The sequence below is a fragment of the Lygodium microphyllum genome, chromosome 12 (assembly GCF_053477565.2).
Source record: "Lygodium microphyllum isolate KBCC chromosome 12, Lygodium_microphyllum_v1.1.10, whole genome shotgun sequence".
Lineage (NCBI taxonomy): Eukaryota > Viridiplantae > Streptophyta > Polypodiopsida > Schizaeales > Lygodiaceae > Lygodium > Lygodium microphyllum.
In genome coordinates, this window is record NC_141146.1 from 137063050 (window position 1) to 137086433 (window position 23384).

The window sequence follows — 23384 nt, forward strand, 5'->3', positions numbered from 1 at the left end:
ACTGAACCTCCCAAGCCACAAAAGAGAAAGAGGAAGTCCAGGTTCTTCTATATGTAGAGATGTTTCAGTGAGATCAGGAAAGCCCAGAGAGCTGTACAGCATGTCATTCCAAAAGTTACTTTTATAAGGGTCGTTAAAGAGATCTCTGATAGATTGTCTCAAGTGGCAACTGTCTCTGGTCTAAATAAGAAGTGGCAACTCTCAGCCATTCTTGCCCTGCAAGAGGCCACATAAGATTTTGTTATTGATTTCATGAACGATGCTTACATTGCTGCCGCCCATGCTCATAGGATCACCCTTATGAATAAAGATTTCAGCATCATCAGCAGAGTCAGGTATAGGTTTGACAAAGTGCTGAGGCCCTTGCTTTCCAATGATCAAAAAGCCCTTGAAATCCTTAACATTCCCCCAAAATTGTCCAGGAAAGAGAAAAAGCTAAATGTTGAGGATGTTACTCACCTTTACTCTACAAGGGGTGCCACCCAGCAGGAGGCTTTCTTGAGTGAAAAAAATCAGGAGGTGTTTGAAACTGAAGACGTTGTTTACAAGAGGAAAGCTGCATCACTTGCTCCCGTCAACAGCGAGAGGATGGGCAAAGTGTATGGGCAGATTCTTGTGAATGTTTCTGCGGAACCTGAGGAGGAATATCTTAGTATATCTCCCGAGGACAAGCCCATGTTGGAAAAAAGGGATGTCCAACTATCTGACTCCGTGGTTTTTTGTTGCATAAGGTAAGGTTTATATATTTTTTTTTGTGTAAGTTAAGTCTTATAGGTTCAAGTATATTTTGGATGAAATTTGTATTGAATAGCTTTTGCTATTGACTGCAGGGCATTGGTCTCCTCTCTCACTCTCGATATCCGAAGAACCATATACATTGTTGATCCACTTCTCTCTGTGGAACTATTTGCAAAATCTGGTTCTAATATTTCACCGTTTTTTCGTAGCTTCGATAGTGTGACAAATTACCACATCTTTTTCCCTTATGTAGAAATGTATTTTTCTTTTTCTGTAGAGGAAAATTTATATTCATTTGCTTTCACCCTTCTACTCACCTCTTTTATGAATTTGCAGAGGGCATTGGAGTCTCATCTACATTAATTGTCTTTCAAGGGAAATTATCTTTATGAATTCTCTCAGCGGTGTTCATGGTCAAGCACGAATGTATGTTGAAAGAAAATTACTTACTTTGATTTTATTTATAAAGAATATTTTGAACTTACAAAGCTTCCTTTTGCAGTGCTGGTAGACTCGTTTCTACATTTTTGGATACAACATACGAGGATCTTGCTAATCCTCAAATGCCTTATATTTTTCTTCTACAAGAAGTTCCATTGCAAAGCGGTGCGCATTCTTGTGGATGGAGAGTTATCTCAAACATTTGCAGAATAGTGGATTCAAAGTTGTTACAAATAGAAGGAGTGAATGTAAGTTAATTTCATTTGATGTTTGTGTAACCCTTATCATGATTTCTTTTCACTAACTTATAACATTTATTCTTACAGTGTAGAGACTATCCTGAATCATATGTTTGGTGGATAAGGGAGAGATGCATCGAGCTGATTCTGGACAAGGCAATCACACGATATGATCCTGACTCCCCTCTTCCTCCCAAAACTTCAATGGCCAAGGGCACAAGCAGGGGAAAGGGCAAGGGAAAGGGTAAGGACAATGGCAATGGTAAAGGCAAGGGCAAGGGCAAAGGCAATGGGACCACTGCTGCAGAGTCTAAGAAAAAAGGAATGCCAATGCTCTCTCCTCTTAAATTTGATCCATCCCCTCTTAAGCCCCAAGAAAAGAGACTACCTGTAAATGTGAAATTTTTTCAACAATCAAAGAAAGGCCATGTGAGAAAATATATCTTGAAGAAATCGATAAAGAATGAAAATAGCAAACATAAGCATACACGAGCCTTATTATTTTGGCTTTGTACATTTTTATGCAATTTTTGTACCTCATTGTGTAATGAAAATTTTCACTTGTAAATTGAATGTAATGTACGTTTTATTTATACACATTCGAAAGGCAACTTGCTTCATGATAGCTTATGAGTTCCCATTAAAAAATATCTTAAGGACAATCTATTAAGATAAATTCCTGCCAAGTTTTCATTCTCAAGGCTCAAAACTCACAATTGTGGGAGACAAACAACTCGTACAAAAGAAAGAGCGCTCGGCTCTTTTACCAATTGTTACACCATTCACTTTGAACTTATATCTAGGGGATGTATTGTCTAGCAATTCCAAGGTATCCCTCACATCTTTCAGACTCCAATTGGAAGTAACATTCACCTTCTTTACTTCTTCATGCGGCAAAACGTGCACCGCAAGTTTATATGGTGTGTAATCTGTATCGGAATCCAAGGGAACCCAAATACCCAATCTTAGTTTGTATCTCCTGTAATCAAAGCCCAAAGCAAGAGTTTGGCGAGGGATACTGTAAGCCAAAGCCAAGGATTGAGGGCATGCACTGCACCTCAAGATATCACCCTTATGGTCGCACTCTCTAGATTTCCAATGCATCCCTACAGTGTTGTCCAAATCCTCTTTCGAAAAGTTTCTACTTAGCCAGGATACCTTCGTTCTTTGTAAATTTGTTGTTTTGAAGCAAGCCACGAAGATATGGAGGGGTACAAACCATGATAAACGTATTCTTCTTGAGATCCTTCCAGCTGTCATGGACTTTTTAATATCCTGAGATATTTTGAATTTGAAACTCTGCACCGTTACCTTGTCAGGAATCTCCCAATTTAGAGATGAAAGACTTGGCAATGGAAAATCTTCGATATTCCCATACCTATCCGCTTTAGAGGGAACCACATACTGTGCATAATATATAAAAACCTTGCATTCACTGTAAAAAGACACAGTTTGATCGGCATAAATAATGTCTGCAAATACCTTATGAATGGCATGGAAAGTCCCACTTAGGCTTTCCACAGGTTGCCATTCAATACTTGTTGACGGAAAGATATCTACAATGACGAACCATTTGTTAGAACTTGCAGTAAATGGAAAAGAATTATATACGTTATTCAACTTATAACTTACAATGTGTTTGTTGGGGAACACGTTCGTTTGGAGGCAAGTGCATATCCTTGGCCATGTAAACATGTTGCACCTTGACAAACCAGCCTTCGGGCATAATTTTGAAGGCAATGATACGCCCCTTCCAGTGATGTTTTATATCATCTCGTTTTCTTCTTTTCACCTTATGAGAGCCCTTGCAAGATGGCAGCATGGTAACCCAATCGTTTACAGCAAAGGTTTTGGGCTCAAAATTTCCATCTACTCCCTGGCTATAGACTGTGCAAGAGTGTATTAAACGAGAAGGGCACCTGGAGGAAGTCATGAAAAGAATGAAAGCGCAGAGAAAGAAGCTCAAAGAGGGGTGAATGAACTAAAAAGTAGCGCCAAGAACCCAAATGAGTATGTATTGGGAGCCAAAAACAATATTGAAAGATCTCCGGACTTTCAAGAAACTCATTATTAATTTCATCACATCTCTGTCACGTATTTTGTCAGATTTGTAAGTAAATAACGTCTTTGGGACTCCAAAACATGTCAGACTTTAGGGGTTTTGGCTAAAAAAGAAGAGAGAATCACGAAATGGACTCCACTATCTCTAAAAAAGAGGAGACAAGAATACCATATTCTTACACACATGGCAAACTCTCTTTGGCCCTTTCCTTAATCCCGTGATTAACAAAAGTGCATTTTTTGAAGCGTTTTTGGCCCTAATGCATACAATCCTTCATTGCCTTCACAAAAGAACTTTACAAATGATGTAAGCCCTTCAAATTGTGGTGGCCTTTGAGTGATTGGATTGGGTGGATAAATATACCCATGAACCCAAAGGTCCACGTTGTTTTTCCTTGCATTCTTTCTTGATGCATGTCAGAGAGAGAACTAGGGAGAGAGAAAGAGGAGAGAGAAAGACTGCAGAGGAGAGAGAAAGACTGCAGGAAGAGAGAGAAATAGAGTGACGAGGAGAGAGAAAGACTAGAATTGGAGAGAGAAAGACAGGAAAGATGAAGAAGCCATGGAAGCTTGGAGCAAGAAGGGAGAGAAAGATTGTAATTGTATTGATATGTCAAAAAGATGTGAAAAATTACAACTTCTCTCCTTATATACCAGTGTCAGTGTGACATGGCATATTATTAACATTCTAAGTATTCCCAGCTTCTTACAATCCATCCCTTCCCAAAAGTTTTTGTCCCCAAAAACAAAACTAGAAAGAGCTAAAGAAAAGATGGATAGAACAGAGTACTACTCTGTTTTACAGCTTAACAAATAGGGAATGAGTGAAGAATTTATCATTACAAGGGCTGAATTTGAAGTACGAAAAGTGGACCCTGCTATATACATGATTTGAAGAACCTTAGAAGCCATTGGAGCCATAGAATCTTCAACAAATAGTTCCAGAAGAAAGTAGACAGCTTGCTGGAATAACAGTCCCTGCTGGACCAAATCAGCCATAACTTTTGATAGAAGTGTCCAAATGAAGTGTACCACATATCAAAACGAAGCTCTTGAAGAGTACTTTAAGCTCATGTAGATAGCTCAATTCTGAAAATGAAGTACGACAAAAACTGTTCTAAAACAGCGTGCTGTCCTGAACCAGTCTGCACCAATACTAGCTCCATAAGCAATAGACTTCAGCCACTAATGTATCCTTCAAGTATGGATACTCATCCAATATTGAATCAGGTCTCCAAGAAGCCTCTTCAGAGGGTAAACCTCTCCATTTAATCAAATATTCCACAATAGAACGTGATCGAAGCTTCTTTTCACGCTGACCTATAACAGCCTCTGGGATGTACTGAACAATACCATCTTCATCAATAGGTGGCAGCTCATCAACTAAATCCACTGGATCACCATAATAGGGCTTGAGCTGACTAACATGGAAGACGTTATGAATCTTTGTAGAAGAGGGAAGCTCTAGTCTGTAAGCCAAATCTCCAATCCGCTTAAGGATCCTGTAAGGGCCATAGAATCTGTGGGCAAGCTTATTACTGGATCCATCTTTCAATGTAGAATACTTGGATTTGGGCACCTTCAACAAAACCAGCTCTCCTTCCTGGAACTCTAAAGGCCTCCTCTTCTCATCAGCATACATCTTCATCTGATCTTGAGCCTTCCTTAGATTCACCTTGCATTGCTGAAGAAGGGTCTGCATTCTATCCAACTCTTCCTTCCCATGAGGGTTGATCTTTTCGTTAAAAATGACTGTGGGTAGGGGCACCTTGTAACCATACAAAGCCTCAAAGGGTGAAACTCCTATGCTCGCATGAGTGGAATTATTATAGGCAAACTCAGCCAGGTGTAACCAAGAATCCCATGAGGTTTGGACATCATAGCAAAAATGGCGAAGATAAGTCTCCAACCATTTATTAACTCTCTCTGTCTGTCCATCAGTTTGGGGATGATAAGCCGTAGATGGAGCCAACTTGGTACCCATAGATGTAAATACCGCTTGCCAAAAGTTACTCATAAACTTTGAGTCCCTATCATGGACAATCACCTGCGGTAATCCATGCAATCTGAAAATATGCTCCATAAACTGGTTGGCCACCTGAGAAGCAGTAAACTGAATTTTTGTTGGGATAAAATGAGCTGCTTTGGTGAGTCTGTCAACCACCACATAAATGCTATTCCACCCCTTCTTGGTAGTAGGTAAGCCAGTGATAAAGTCCATAGTAATATGAGTCCATTTACCCATAGGAATAGGCAATGGCTGCAATAAACCTCCTGGCTTATGGGTGCTATCCTTATTTTGCTGACAAGGCATACACTTCATAACGAAGTCCTTGACATCTTTCCACAGTCCTTTCCAATAAAAGCTCTTGCTGATCCTGTCATAAGTCTTGAAAACTCCCAAGTGTCCAGCTAAAGGCGAAGAATGCATCTCCTCCATAATTTTTCGCTTGAAGGAAGAAGTAGAAGGAATAACAATCTTGCCCTTCCACCAAATAAGACCATTTTTAAGCTGGTAGTGCGAGTTTTCTTCCATGAGACCTTGCTGTAATTTCTGAAAGATTTGGCTGAATTCCTCATCTAAGAGATATGCCTCTTGTAGCTCTTCAATCCAATCACTATGTAATTCCGTCATGGCTGATACTTTGCAGGCCCACATACGAGAGAGAGAATCAGCCACTATGTTATCTTTGCCCCTTGTATGAGTGATGTCAAAGTCATAATTTTGTAATGTTGCTACCCATCGTCGTTGCTTTGGAGTAAGATTTGACTGAGTAAGGAAATACTTGAGTACGCGATGATCACTATGCACTCTGAATCGGCTGCCATATAAGTAATGGTGCCATTTCTTGATTGCATGCAGAATAGCCAACATTTCCTGATCATAAACATTCATGGCCATCTCCTTATCAGTAAGCTTACGGCTTTCAAATGCAATTACTCCATGCTCCTGAAGCAAAACAGCCCCAATGCCACGGCCACTAGCATCACATTGTATAGTAAACTCTTTAGAGAAATCCGGGCATACAAGAATAGGAGCGGAGGTAAGTAATTCCTTTAACTGGTTGAAGCTGCTATCTGCAAGAGAATCCCAAAAGAAAGCCTCTTTCTTCAACCTGTCAGTTAAAGGGGCTGCAATTGCCGCATAATGCTTTATAAATCTGCGATAGAATGAAGATAGACCAAGAAATCCTCTAAGAGAGGTAGTAGTAGTAGGCGTTGGCCAATCTTTTATGCATTGCACCTTCTTGGGATCAGCCTGTATTCCTTTTTCACTGACTATATGTCCCAAGTATTCCACTTCAGTCTGCATGAAAGAACACTTCTTCTCCTTAGCAAAAAGCCTATGATGTCTCAACACATCAAAAACCCTCCTCATATGCGACAAATGATCCTGAAAAGTCTTGCTGTAGATCAAAATGTCGTCGAAGAATACCAAGACAAACTGAAAGAGGAAAGGTTGTAGAATCTTATTCATCAAACTTTGAAAGGTAGCTGGAGCGTTTGTAAGGCCGAATGGCATCACCAAGAAATGGTAAAGCCCACGATCAGTCCTAAAAGCAGTCTTGACCTCATCACCCTCTCTCATGCGAATCTGATGATACCCTGATCTCAAATCAATCTTCGTGAAGAATCGAGCCCCCTTAAGCTCATCAAGCAAATCATCTATCCTGGGTATAGGATACCTGTTCTTCACTGTTATCTTGTTAAGATCCCTGTAGTCAATGCACATTCTGAAAGATCCATCTTTCTTTTTGACTAACAGGACTGGGGATGCATACGGTGAAGAACTTGGTTCAATAAATCCCATTTCAAGAAGCTCTTTGATTTGCTTGGCTACTTCCTCTCGTTCGCATTTTGATAGTCTGTAAGGTGGCTTATTGATCGTCTTTGAGTTGGGTTCCAAATCAATGGGGTGATCCACCGCTCTCTTAGGAGGCAATGAAGTAGGTACTTCAAATAAATCTCTGTACTCCTCAAGAAGAGCTGTCAAGGCTGGATGGTTTGCTGAATTTTTGGGCTGATCCTGTGTTTCTTTGTTCAAATGCAATACAAATATCTGTGAGCGCTTCTTGTACTCTTTCTTGAGTTGTTGAATGGTGATAAGCTGAAAATCAGATCTACTAGGGATCCCCTGTAAACGGATGAGCTGTCCATTGGAGAAAAACTCCATATATAACTGTGAGAAATCCATAGTAATCCTGCCTAAGGTCATCAACCAGTCACAACCAAGTACAATATCTATGGGCCCCATTTCCAAAGTGATCAGGTTTACTTTGACTTCAAAATTTTCAGCCATCTGCAAAGAAACCTGTGGACAAATCTGTGTGCTGATTTCCTCTTCACCATTAGCCACTTGTACTCTAATGGGCTGCTGTAAGTCGGTGGGAACACAATTCAACTTGTACAAAATGGATTTATTGACAAAACTGTGGGTACTGCCACTATCTATCAGGATGAACACTGGCTTTCCACATATGCTTCCCTTCATACGAAGTGTATTAGGGTTCTTAGATCCCGTCCAAGCATCCATAGAGATAGAACAATTAGTGGCAGCAGGCAACTCATTACAAAATCCACCAGGATCAAATGGGATATCACCGCCCGGATCAAAAGGAAAAGAGTCAGATGGATCATAGAAGTACTCATGTCCACCATCATCCTCGAAATCTTCATTTTCAGCATTGATTGGGACTGTATTAACTTCATCTATGTCATTTTCAAGATCCTCAAGAACTAGCATACTCTGAATTTTTGGCTTGGCATTTTTGTATACACACTTTGAAGCATGGTCAGGAGTATACTTTTCTCCACACTTGAAGCATAAGCCTTTGTCCTTTCTTTCCTTGTAAAGATCCATGGGAATATTTCTAGAATTTGTATTGGCTGAAGTAGACTTAGGCTTATTGTCACCTTGCTTAAATTCAACCTTTGGACTGTTTGCTGTCCTGAAATTGCCTTGAAGCCTAGAAGCATTAAATGGGGGATAAGTTGGTATCCGTAAGCTCCCACTAGGCATATGGTTGCTGCCATAATTGTTACCAACTTGCCCTTGCTTTAAAACAGTCCTTGGCTGTCCATAACTTGGCTGAAATGAAGATTCTTTCCTATACTTCCTTCCAAAGCGCTCTGCAAGCTCAATAGCCTTGAAAAGTGAAGTAGGATTTTGCGCCATAACATCAGCTGACAAGGATGGTTCCAAACCATACATGAACTTGTGTAACTTGGCCTCATCACTGATGTTTTCCACATACATGGTCAAGTTAAGGAATTGGTTTGTATAATCTCTTACACTTAGGCTCCTTTGTTCCAAGTTGTACCATCTTCGTTCTAACTTCTCTTTCTCAAGAGGTGAAACAAAGACTTCAGCCATAAGTGCCTTAAAAGCTTCCCAATTCTCAATAAGTACATTCTCTTTCTTGATATACCTCCACCAAGTGTGAGCAAATCCTTCTAAGTGGAGGGAGGCAAAATGTATCTTCATGTCATCAGTTTTAGGAAATATGTCAAAATAAGACTCCATCTTAGAAGTCCATTCCTCTAATTCTGATGGTGAAGATGAATGGCCATTGAATTTGGATAAAACAATTTTATCCTTAAACTCTCTATCATGGAAAGGTTGCTGTCCCAAAACTGGCTGATCGGAATTTCTAAGTACAGAACCCCCAAAATGAGATTGAAATCTTCCAACAGGTGGCTGAGAATTACCCTGTAATCTTCCTGTTGGTAAAGCACCCCTAGAATGCTGAGTATGCAGTCCAAAAGCTTGAGTATTGGCGCCATTCAAACTGCCCAAATAGTCATCATGCCTTTGTGAAGCTTCTCCCACTTCATATTGACTATTGGGTATGCCTCTTCTTCCTATTATCCCATCCCCATAACCATTTTGGTTGGATGGCTGAAGTGGAACTGAGGGGTCACTATTTGAACAAGCCTTCTCATTTGCTTCTTTTGATCCCTTTTGTGACTGCATGAGTTGAGAAAATTGTGCCATAAGTTGGGCATTAGATTCTACCAACTTATCAATGGAAGCCTTGGTTTGGGTAGTTGATTCCATCAACTTATCAAGCGTAGACTTCGTTTGTCCATGAGATAAAACCATATGCTCCATTACTGACAAAATAGCTTCATGACGTTCCTTATGTCTTAGTTCATGGGCACACAAAGCGTCATTGAGAATACTAATCTCTCCTTGTTGAGGCTCTTCAGGGTTCTCTTGAAGTGTGCTTTCCATCATAGAATCCCTGATTTGCTGTGCATAGTCCTCCTGGACCTTATTTTTACCTTTATGTCCTGCCATACTAGTGCAGTCCTGCAGTACCCCCTGTCAGTAAAACGGCTATAACTTTGGCTAGAAAACTCCGATTGCAAAACTTTTTTGTGCAAATCGAAGCTTACAATGCCCTCTTCGAGATGAGCTATAGCACGCTATAACAGGTTTAGGACAGAAAATTCTGTAGCTGACTTTCAGAGTCTGAACTGTCCAGTCCTGCACCCTGTTTAGACCTGTAAGTGCCCTGTTTTGACCCTGTAATGCAAGAAAGTAACCTCCAAAGGCTACCAAACCCTGCAAAGGGGTATATAGGACCTGTGAGTACCCTGTAGTACCTGCACCTGTACTTCAGTATCAAAGGGTGTACCTGTATCCACCTGTAAATACCCTGTGGGTAACCTGAAAATGCCCTGTTTTACCCTGTTTTACTCCAATAGGTACTTGAGTCGTTGGAAAGTCTTCAATCTTCAATTCTCCACTCGCTGTACCTGTGTGAGGGATAAAACGGCAGGACGGGCTCCCTACACGGGCTCCGAATCACCGGGAGGTGGGCAAAGTTCCCCCCGGGTCGGTTGGTTGCACCCCTTCGGGATCTTCGATAGTGAGGGAGGGTCACCTCTCTTTTGTCCCACTATCTCCCCCGGCATCCACCTTTTTCCTCGGTGGGAATATCAACATGGCAGAGGCTAGTGTACTAAGCAATCAGCATGATATGCATTTGGAAAATATTCATTCAGCCTTTCATGAGATGCAATTGATTGAGATAAAAGAACTTGAGATGGGAGAAGGGTTTTACCTATGCAATTCAGTGACTCACTGATTGCTAGTACTTACCCTTTACAATTTTCCAATTTAGGCAAAAGAGAATCAACCAATCAATTGGATTAGGGTAAGCAAAGGAATCAATCAATGTATTCAGTCCATAGGATTCAAATGTTATGCTGAAATCTCAAATTAAGGCCCTTCATTCACTGATTGAAGCTAATATGCATTAAGCAAGCATTGCATTCATGAATAGATGAATTCAAGCAAAGGTTGGCTGAGAATTTGATGAAAATGTTCAATTCTTTAATCTCTCAGTCAAATGGCTTAAGCTCAGCAATTGGATTAATGAGAGAGATTAAAAATTGAAGAGAAATACCTTGACATGGCTGGAAATAACTTGCCAAATGCTTGATAGGGCTCCCGGTTGTCCAATGTTAGCAAAATAATCCAAGAAGCTTGCTTATCTGATGGTAGAGACCAATCTTGAAGCTTCAAATGCTTGAAATTGAAGCATTAAACCCGTTTTCCCCAAATTTTTGCTCCATAGAAGCTCTTGATCTTCAATCTTAAGCCATCCCGTGCTTAATCCTTGCAATTTGTTGAAGAATCCTTGCTGAAATGATTCCACGGGCCAAAAAAGATGAAGAATCTTCAAGAAATTGTTAAGAAATGGAAGCTTGAGCTGAAGCTTTCATGGCTGCCCATGGACTGTTCATGTAAAGTTCAAGAGATGCTGAAGAATCATGAAAGGGAGCTGAATCCTCCTTTGTTTGCTGAAGATTTTACTTGCCAAGGGATCAGGGAGAGTGCCAAGGGCTGATGAGGAAGCAACCTGAGCAGGATGCAGGCTGGAATCAGCCCGAAAATTGCGCCGCAATTTTCGGGGCTGTTTCCTGCTCCATGGCTGAGGCAACACTGAGCAACCTTGTGCTCATTCTGAAGGTCTTGATCTGGGGAAGCTATTCCAAGTAATGGTTGGCCAAGAAACTCAGGGGTTTGAGAGAGATGAAGTGATCTTTAGGGCTGATCTTCCATGAAACCTGCAGGAAACTCCAGGAAAGGGGAAAGAGAAACCCCTCTTTTGAAAGTAACCACAGTTTGTTCTCAAACTAAGCCCGGTTAACCATCCTTTACCCTAGTTACCTCCATTTTTGCATAAAATTTGATGACGTCCAGCCATTTAAGCCTTTACCCGCCATATCTGACCTTGAATATCTCCAGATGTAGTCATTGCTAACTGTAGTTGTCCTGCAGCACTCCACTAGTCACTGTCTTGTACCATTTTTGTCTGAAATTGGTTTTGAAATAGGAAAATGAGAGTGAAAATGGAAGAAAATAATGGATCAAAGACTGAAGCTCTGATACCACTTGTCAGAGAGAGAACTAGGGAGAGAGAAAGAGGAGAGAGAAAGACTGCAGAGGAGAGAGAAAGACTGCAGGAAGAGAGAGAAATAGAGTGACGAGGAGAGAGAAAGACTAGAATTGGAGAGAGAAAGACAGGAAAGATGAAGAAGCCATGGAAGCTTGGAGCAAGAAGGGAGAGAAAGATTGTAATTGTATTGATATGTCAAAAAGATGTGAAAAATTACAACTTCTCTCCTTATATACCAGTGTCAGTGTGACATGGCATATTATTAACATTCTAAGTATTCCCAGCTTCTTACAATGCATCCTGTATCTTATTGCATCATCCCTTTCTACAGTTCTTTTGAACATTGGTGCATATTCATCCTCCAATTGAAAGTGAATATCTCTCTTTCTCTTGGTACGTCCTACACCTGCATCCTGTAAAGAAAAATGTATGCCAATTTTAATATTACACCCCTTTGATTAATAGTAAGCTAAGGAGTTGATGCCAATTTTTTGATCAATAGCAAGAACATCTAAATATTTGGGAGCAACAGGTGAGCATCAATCCAGCAGCACACAGCTAATTCTGGATTGGCTCAAATCACACAATTACACCCCTTTGAATAACTATATCTGTGTTATTTTTTACCCAGTTGGATCTTGTCTCTTTCTCTTGATTTCAGTCATGATAGACCCTAATCAACCCCTAATCTGCCTGTAATCTTAGCTTTTACTCTACCTCTAATCAGCATCTAATCTTATCTTATGTTCTATCCGAAATATTCTCTCTCTCTCTCTCTCTCTCTCTCTCTCTCTCTCTCTCTCTCTCTCTCTCTCTCTCTCTCTCTCTCTCTCTCTCTCTCTCTCTCTCTCTCTCTCTCTCTCTCTCTCCCCCTCAAGAAGAATTGATCAAAGATATTTAAACACATTTACATAGAATCTTGGCTAGTGGAGAACAATAACATCATCTTATCTTCTACCCTAATTTACTCTCTGTCACTCTATCACTTATTTTCTTAGTTCATCTCACAAGTCCTCTCTCTTCCCCCCTCCCTTCTCCCTCCCTCTCTCTCTCTCTCTCTCTCTCTCTCTCTCTCTCTCTCTCTCTCTCTCTCTCTCTCTCTCTCTCTCTCTCTCTCTCTCTATGAATTGACACTTAAGGATTAAATAACAACTATGAAGAATAATAAAAGGATTAAATAACAACTATGAAGAATAATAACATCATAGAGATTAAAAAATAAAGAGATCTCCATTATCACTTGATTGCTTGTAGTATAGAGTGTTGAAGAGGAAGATATCTTATAACACAGTACTGAAGAGGGAGATTGCTTGTAGCAGGGTAGAGAGTGTTGTAGATAGTACTGAGTATTGCTTCAGAAGAATTTATATGCAAGGAATCATATTCTGGAGGGAAGGAGAAGAGTACACAAAATTTTGGACAAAACTATAGCTTTGAGAGGGAATGAAGAAATGCCCGAAAATAGGCATATACTTGTCCAAAAACAATAAAAATTTACAAGAAAACTCTCGAGTCAAAAAGATGTCTCTGGGTAAAAAATAATCTTAAAATATGATGTGTACGTCCTTTTATATCGGTTTTTAACTTTTTCCCTTTTAAGAAGCAAGAATGAGAATGATTCTAATATATTTTCATGTTGAAAATTCATGAGGGCATTAAAGAGTCGTATATTAATGATTGGATTTGTTTTTACAAAAAATAGAATTGTATTTTTTTAGTTATGAGGATTTTGAGAAAAAGTGACCTTATCCTATAGTTTGAGAATAAAATAATAGGTGAAATCTATTGAAAATACAAATACAAGATTTGCTTGTTTGTAGAAGATCTCTTATTCTAATATTATTTTGGAATCTCTTTTCAGAGAGAGAGGTGAGAGAAACCCTTTAAGGGGCAAAAAAGAGATTCCATATTTCTTCTAATGCTTCTCTTGCATATCTTGATCAGATTCGATTGCAAGCTTTATTACATCAGGAAGTAGGGAAGAAAAGAATGAAAGCCCTTCATGACCTTCGGGCTAAGAAATATAAATTTGTGAAAGATCAGTTGATGTTGTATTATGATGCTTGTCCTAAGCTATTCTCTGATACATTGGAACAACCCAAATGGGATGGTTCATATAAGATTGTACATTTTGGAAAGAATGGCTCTAGAGCCCCCTTCTAGAAAATTTACAAGGGGTAGGGTTTAAGACTAAAGTTAACTTTAATAAGTTGAAGCCTTACTATGTGTAAGGGCTAATGTTGGGCTTAGTACCTGTGCAAGTCCTTCATGATTCAACTTTAATGTGTATTAGATACCAAGATGATCAAATGGGACGAATCATTCTCTATTTTGAGCATCTATATCTAGAGCAATGTTACTGCCTAGGTTGAGTGATCTAGTGGAGTAAAGGTTATCATGTTAATGAGTGGCAAGACAGATCTTTCACATGGGAGATTAGGGTCTATTGCCACCATTGTCAACAAATTCTCACTAATGTCCCTATTGAGTTCACCACAGAAGGAGGGATTGTACTTGTTATATGTCCTCTCTCTCGATTTGATTTTGATCACCATAAGTATGAGTGAGCTAATTAATATGGAATGGCCTATCAATGAAGAATGGGTTCATACTTTGTATTTTGATGAAGCTTCTAAAGGGCCAGCTAAACATGGGAGTGTTGGTGTGGTCATTAAAGATTCACGACATAGGGTTGTCATGAAGATGGGAGTCTATTTAGGACCCTCTTTTACTAATAATATGGGTAGAATATAAGGCCTTGATCATGGGGTTGAATGTAGCTTGATGTGGTGGTATCCACCGATTATTGGTGAAAGGTGACTCGCAATTAGTAATCAATCAAGTGAATGGGACCTACAGTGTGTGGGATCCCACTCTACAGATGTACCATTGTGAAGCCTTAGATATGTTGTATATTTTTGAGATGGTGATTTATCAATTAGTTCCTCAACGATGGAATCGCTTTGCAGGTTCCCTGGCCAACTATGCTTTCATTGAAGATGTCTTTTTCAATTGTGGTCCAAGGAATCTTTTACAATTACCTCCTAACATTAGCCCTGGAATACTTTGGGGTCTTCTTGCCGACACCTCCTATTTCGGCCACCAATGCTTAGTTTGGGTTATGAGTCATGTAGCAATTGAGCATCTCCCTATTTTTTCATAGACACATAGGATTGTATATTGTCATATTTGTTGGATACCCTTGCTATTTATGTAGGGGTTAGCTAATAACCTGATGCACTTGGTGTAGGGCCTAAGAAGCCCTTATCCTTGGTCGATTTTGTGCTTTAATTGAGTTATGTTAGGACTAAGGGTTTGTTTCAATAGTACATTATTGAATGGTCATAAAGTGGATTATCTCATAAGACCAAGAGAGGGCCATTTCTATAGGGTTATAATGTTTTATTTCTTAAGGCTAAGAGGGCCATTTTGTTGGTTGTGAACTGTTATATTTCATAAGGCCAAGAGGACTATATGTCTTTTTGATGCGGGTACATTTAATGGTTTTCTATTTTAGTGTTTGCATCAGATAGGTTTGACGAGTGCTTAGAGGGAGCCCTTGCTACACTGCGGGAGCTTCTTATGGCCATTTCAGGTGGTGTCATTGACTTTCCAAGTTTTTCCCTTGAGTTGATAGTGTTATATCTCCATGTGGGGGCTATTTTCTTTTCGGTTGTGGGGACCAGCAATCAAGGCATGATGTCCTAGGGTTTGGTTAGGTATATTTGGGAGGGGATTTGAGTTGTTGTCTACCTCTTGTAAAGACATTGTTAGGCATTAAAGACATATTTTTAGAAGGCAGTTCTAGTGATCTTATTCTTCTAGCCTACTAGGTAGCTATTCTAGGTGTCCTTGCTAGTGTCAGAGGTAGTTAGAGAAGCCTGGGCCAAAGTATCAAAAAAAGGAAAATATGAATATACTTGAAAGATAAAACAATACTGAGGTGTGTAAAACGGGCTTCTAACCCCTTAACCTAGAAAAGAAAAGAAAGAAAAAACTAATGAGTAGTTGATTATCACCTTGCAGAGGCCTGGTAGATTTGTGGGGATGAGCCAGACCCAAGGTTGATGCCTTGTCTTTCTAGGGGTAATAGCTAGCCATAATAAAGTATAAGGAATGTTGGAGAAAAAATAAAAGTGAGCAAAGCGAAAAAGGATAGTCTTGCATTGTGAGAGCTTGGTAGATTCTTGGGTACCGAGATAGGACCTGAGACCGATGCCCTGTTCTTCTTGGGTCACTCTATACTTAGCTCCCTCCTTTTACATGTGTGAGTATGGAAACCTTGGAAGAAAAGTGTGTTAAAAGGAAATTTATGATGCCCAAGCTATAGGATTCCTTGCCTCTAGTAGGAGTTCTTGGTCTAGTCGTTCTTAGTTGGGTAGGTAGTTCAAGCCACCACTAGGATGACCTATTTGATGATTCTTTTAGCCAGTTCTTCATGTTGGAGCAATTGGTTAGCAACTTGCTCTAGATTTTTGTCAGATTATGATGGCCCTATCCCTTGAGGATTCTCATGCCTCGATTTTGTTAGGGGATAGGGAGAGAGCTGTACTTGTGCTTTGTCAAGTATATTTTTTGTGGCAGCTTGATGCTTTTGATAGCTGTTTCTGTGCAGATTAGCTTATGGGATTCGACGAGCTGAGTCACCCTATCCCATGTTCGACAATGAGAGTGGATTTTAGAGGCCATTTTTTGAAGTGAAAAAGAGTCCGGGAGACCGTCAAAGACCAATTTTTCATGCAAAATGAAACAGTTGTAGATTGATGATCTTGAGTTTTTCTAGATAGAGTTGGATGCCAAGAACTCAATGTAAGTCTCAATTCACCAATCCGAGTCCGTTTGACCCCCCATTTAATCCCCCCACAGTTTTGCATTATGAAGAAGCTATGTGACCCTGGAGCCAAAAAGTGCATGACTTGGTCAACTTTATAGATTTCGATGCTAAGAAGCTAGCCATCTAGACGGATCTCAAATCTGAGCTCGTTTTCCCCTCTCAAATTGAAAAGAGTACTTCCTCCACAGTGTGAACAAGAAAGATTGAACCAATCTGCCCCCCACGTTTTGGAAAATCTTGACCTTTCAAATCATAAGCTTAAGTTAGCCTTAAACTTTTAAACAAAGGGAAGGGAGGCGCCATTTTTTTTGTGCAAAAAAAATGGCATTTTTAAATGATTTTTGGGCTATGGCGGATGATCTCAAAGGAGTCAAGAAGGGCATGAGATCTCTCAATTATTTACCACCCATCATAGCAAAAATGAACAAAATTGATGCACCGAGCAAAAAGATCTGATTTTAGTATTTCTCTCTTCTCTCTTCTCTCTCCTCTCTCATATTGCAGTTTGTTATCATGGATCAATGTAAAAGAGAAGGGGGTGGGCTCAGATGGGCGTTTGAAATTGTGCAATGATGCGGGAGTGAAAAGAGACATGGATCAAGGTTGGATGGATTGTTAGGAGTCGTTGAAGAGCGTCAGCAGGCCTCCAATGTCGAAAAATGTACATCATAATGCATGATTTTATGAGTAAGTCGTCGATTACATTGTTTTATGATCAATTTTGATTTTAAATGGTTAGAAATGCTTGTATTTAATTTCCAATGTTCAAATTTGTATATCGTATTGAAGAAATCACAAAAAATGAGTCGTATAATAATTTTATGCTAAAACTGCAAAACCCAAGACTATGTTGTTTTAAGGAGAAATAGGGGGTTTTGGGGTTTTTGTGTGCATATGCTATTCATATGGGTTGAAACATGCCTAAGAAATCATTCTCAATAAGATCAATCAATCTAAAGTAGAAAATAAGTAATTATCGGTAATTTGATATAAATAAATAGGAAAACATAAGAAAAAATAGAGACAATTAAGTTTTTCACATAAGAAAAATAAGATTTATGTTTTTGAACGTATGATAGAACTAAAGCATGAGGTTTAGCCTTAATTCATCCCTATCTCTTTATTAGAGTGAGTTTTTATCACTTTTGAAAAAGAAAAATACATAAAAACCATGCCTTAAACCTACCAACACATGCAAAATTTTAAATGGTACAGAGAAGCAAGTTGATGATGAGTAGTTAAAGTACACTAGATTCTAATGTTCTATGATGCATGTTATATAGGGTTCATTGTTGTTTAAAATTAAAAAGGTCTAGTAGCATGAGAAATCTCGGTACTAGCCCTAAGCAACGAAGCACTATTGTAGTAGAAGAAGAGCATGAAAAGAATTATCTTTGCACTTTCACATTACTTATTTTTAATGAATAAATTTCTTTGAGCACAATGTTCACACACAATTGCATTGATGCACCATATGGTATCGTATCTTGGATGCATAACACTTGTTTGTATGATGACATACATTTGAGAGTGTGAGGTTTCCTAAGCGATAGGGGCTATATATTCAGTTCCTTGGGGGTTATTCGATGAGGTTTATCTATTATCTCCTAGATCAATTTATGAAAAGCGTGCAGCTTGTTTCGAATGTGTTCTATGTTCACGGCCCATCTTGGGGTCAATCTTGAGGTGTAGGAGAGTTGTGGTAGTGCAACCGCGGTGATCAAGCGAGGGGTGCTCCCTTTGTGTGTGTTAACGTGGTATATAACATCATCATGTTTAGGGACTCCCTCTAAGGCATGGGGAATGAATTATCCGCTGGACTACAAAATCATACAAACACAAAGTTCTTAGATGCTCTTGGCTGCGAGACCATGTGTGGTGGTTTTAGGTGAGTAGTAGAGCCCCTTGACTATGCATGTTTTGATTTATATTAGCATTGTCTTTATGGTAGACAGACTAGGAATACGTCCCGACAAGACTAAATCCAAAATAAATTGCTAAAGTAACAATCAATACAACTTTTAGGGACCGGAATAGTCACAACATGAATGTTTGGGAACAAAAGGTGCTAGACAAGCTCGAGGAAGTTACTATATGTATATCCTCTACAGTATGTGCATTCAAGGCCAATTTATAAATAACCTTATCTGTGAATTTTTATTGAATAAAACATAATCTTTTTCTATTAAATCTATAAATAACCTCTTTATATTACACCCTTCTATACGTAAGAAATATATAAAAATGGTATTTAAAAAATACCTTATTTTGAACCCATGTGATACACACATATATTCATGAGTAACTTACCCAAGTAGACAACTATAGGGATACGAGACCAAGGAAGCACTACTATCGAATGCAACAATGAATAGTACAATATAAGCTCTATTGTTAGAAAACAGTAAAGATGCTAATCAAGAAAGACTAGTTGTTGAGGGGAATAGCCAAAATGTGCCAAAAGATGCAAATGGTAGCCATTCCATCGAATTTGGTCTAAAAGTGAAGTAATAAAAAGGCAAAATTTGGTATTGTAGCTTGCATGATTTCTACCACCTTGATGGGATCAACAACGATGCTATTTTGCAAAATGATGTGGCCTAGCAAATACCACCTTCTTGAACAGAAACTACATATTCGAGTGAGTTTATACTTAAACTTAGCTCTTAGTATCTGGTGAGGAAAAGCCAAAGGTTCATCAAGTGCACATTCTTGAGACTGAATCACATCAATGTGGTTACATATATTTCCTATGGAGTGATGAAAGTTGTCTTCGCTTGGTCTTCTAGAGCAAGGCACACTAGATTCTATTCGATGAAAAAATGGAGAAAGGAGCACATCTCGTGGCTAGCTACTTCATTCACTGTGGTATCTAGGTAAGAGATAAGGAAGGGATCTAGATTGTAGCTGCATTAAGCTTCCAATAATCCACATATATCTGTAGCTTCTTATTCTTTTTGGAAAAAATGGCAATCGAGGAGATCCAATCTACTCGATATACTACTTTCCCTTTTGACTTGTTAGCCATGCGAGGGTATGTGGGACCATACATAATTTTTAAGGACTTAGGGCAAGGAACATTTCAATTGGCTAATTTGGAGGGTAAATTGTTGGCTAAACCAGTGGATGGTTTTAGACTAAAGTTGTTTTTGCTCAATAAGTTCCAAGATGCTGATTTGAACAGAGTGGCAATGGAGATATTGAATAGTGAAATTCTGAAGGCACAAGTGCAAGAGCTCAAGGATAAATTAGAAGGAAAACCTATTTTTACTCATCAGACAGAAGAATCAGCAGGAGACATAACAGATTATGAAAGCAAATTTAAGACTTTGTTGCAGTTTGTGGGTAAACATAAGGATGTGTTTACACAAATTTCTAGTTTATCTGAATGTGAAGAACGGCAAGATATTCAACATATGTTATTAGACAATGCAACAGATTTGGATTTGTTAGATCCATTAATTTCAATGGAACCTGAAAAGTCAGAGGGTGGTGTATTTACTAAAAATTGGGCTATCGTATCTATTGGGGAAGTGCAAACTTCTGTGCAAGAGGAGAATGTTATTTCAAATGTTCAATTTACAGAAGTGAATGTGATTGATACTCAAACAAATGTCAGTGTAGAAGATGTTCAGAAAATTGATGAAGTTGTTCCAAGAGGTGATGAGGAAACCAAAAATGATGCAAAGATTGACAAATCAATTCAATCAGTTTTAACTGATATTCAGGCAAAGTAGAATTGACAGTTAGGAATGCATGAATGAAATTCTCAGGACTAAAATGAAAACAAGGGATTTTGTGGGTTCAAGTCTACTATTTTGGGAAAATAGTAACCACCGAGTGTGCCAGTGTTAAAGGCATGATTAAGGCATAACCTAGGAGTTCCTTATTTAGTTTTGTAAGGGTATTTTAAAACTTTGTATTGATTAGATGTGAAAATTCATGAGTAGATTATGAGTCTTTTTGGGGAGTTAGAAGGAGGAGTCATGAGATTTTTGATTGTGTCTATTCACGTCAGGAAAATAGATGAGCTTGTAACCAATGCTGTGATTATGAAGGAACCGAACAGATTTCTCTACCTGTGTTTCTATATGTATTCAAAACTATTATATGTTTTGAGTAATCGATTATCTGAATTGCGAAATGAATTCTGTTTGGCGGAAAGCTGGTCTGCATGTTGAAGTGATGTTCAATGGTGTGTTCTAACAAAGATAGAAAGACTAATATTAGTTGCAATCTGAATCTATTTTGTACTAGAGAGATGTTTGTTTTGGGTTAATTTAGGGGAAGCTTTTTGACCCCTAACAAGTCTCTTATGTCCTCCTTGTCCTTTTGATTGGCATTTATCAATCGAACTATGAGGTTGTCAAAGTATCCTGCTTTCGAGAATCTCTTAATGAAGAGATCTTTTAATCTGGCAAAGTTCGCTCGCTCCGCCACATCTAAGCTAGTGTACCATGTCCTACCTTTATTGCCTAAGCAGAGCCCAAACACCTGGGAGCATTGTGCAAGGTCTGTGAGACTGTTGACCTCACAAACTTTCTCCAACTACTCAAACTGCTCTACGAAGCTATATGGGTCACTACTAGGCTATTACTTGTCTAGCTGCTTAGCTATTGCAAGGATTTTTTATTGGCTCTTCGTCCCCTGAGTAATTCCTAGGCCCGAGAGTAGTGAGGTCGCTAGCACTGCTGCGCTCTACTTAGTAGCTGTGTTGTCCATGAGTTGCTTGGTTACAAGCTCGCTTAGCGTAAGGTCTACCTCTAGTGCTCTCTCTCTCTCTGCTTTTGGTCCTGCTTCACTCCTGCCAGCTAATGTTAGCATGCGTCGAGCTTCGTGCACATCTATGTCCTGCTACAGCTTCCTAGCTCTCTGCTCTTGCGGTTGTAGATAGTTATGCCCTATAACGCACTTTTCTCTCTTCCTCTAGGCTTGCCACTACCTCCTCTACTAGCCTACCATGGATTACCATCTTGTTTAGCAGGTTGTACTTGGTGCCCATGTCTTGGACTGTGACTAGAAACTCACCCAAGTCCAGCTAGTCATCTCCCATGTTTGTGTTTGCTCCTGGCATTGTCTCTACCTCCCACTCCACAAGGTTATCAATCAGTCCAAGTAGCTCTAGTAGCGGTTTGCCCTCAATCTTGTTGTCCTTTCAGTCCTCCCGCTATCTTAGAGGGTCCTATCAATGGGGCTCTCGGGCACCCATCTACATCTTGGGGTCTTCTCCTATCGGTGGGTTCCTTCAAGTTATCACGTCTGAGTGTGTTCCTTGTTATTGAAAATAGTCCTCAACTTATGTACACTTAGTGCTGGATGCTTTGTTGTGCATTGTGCAAAATCAAGCTTTTCATTCTTTTGGTGCACGTGTAAAAGAAATCACTATGGGGTGCGCCAAAAAAACAAAACAATCATACATGTATGGCTACCCCCTTGGATTAGTACGGCTCTAAGCATAGTCGCTGGTCACTCCTAAGGATTGTTTGGGGTGACAAGTCTATGCTGCTCCCTCTATGCTCTATCAAGGTTGGGTTACAAGTCTAGAGGCCAACTTTGGGCTATAAGTCTAGTCGGGCTCCTAAAGTTTACCCCTAGGCCGTTCAACTATTGTTCTCCTTGGTTTTTGGCCTTTGCAAGCTGGGGCAAGTTTCCAAGGATGTTTTGGGCTCTATCCAAACCCATTCTGGGCTATGGGTGTGGTCCTGTCTCTATGTTTTTCTATTTTGGGTTGTTGGTTCGATTCCCAGAATCGGACTGGGTGGTCCGACTTTCAAAGTCAGGTGATCTGATTGTGGTGGTCTGACTCCCAAAAGTGGTCCGATCAGACAGGCTGGGTCCTAGGTCCGATTGCTATGGCAGGTCCATTCCTTGTGTGTCTAACTAGAGTGATAGGGTCCAATTGAGCTCACGTCCGATTGGACAAATGGGGTGTCTAACTAGACAGGTGGTCTGTGATCAGACCAAGGGGTATGGTTTGAATCTTGAAGTCAAATGGTTCGACTCCCAGTTAGAAAGTCCAACTGCCCAATTCTAGGAGTCAGACCATGACATAGTGGTCGGCCCAATGCGATGATTTTTGGTCAATTTCTCCCCGCAGTGGTTGCGGCTGCCTACAGGACTTTCCAGATAGCAACAATGGCATATGAGGAAGGATTACACATACTTGAATCAAAGGAATAGGTCCAAAATTGAGTGCTCCAGTCTCTTCTGCTCACCAAAGCTCTCTCTCTCTCTCTCTCAAGCTCTCCTTAATCTCTCAAATGCAAAATGAGGTCTTCCTTGCCACTCCTGGCCTCTTATTGCCTTGCCCAAGTCTGCATTCACCTTAATCTTGCTCCTCTTACCAACATTTAATCCAAGATTTCATTTTTTCCCTTCTTTTCCTTGTTCCAGCATGTTATACAGTAGCAAAAACCCTACTATGTACTCAAACTACTTTGCTCCTATCCTACCTAATGCGAGCAAAAATCACAAGATAACATTCATGCTTCTTTATCCTACTCATCTACACATCCAAACCTAAAAATACTTACTTTTTTTTTACAATTAACACTCCTAAATCTCCTATCTACCTCAAGCACTAGTTCGGGGATGAAACCCTACTTCCATGCTCGAATTGAAGCATGCAGAGCTCAAGGCTCAAATCCGTCAGTCCCGTCA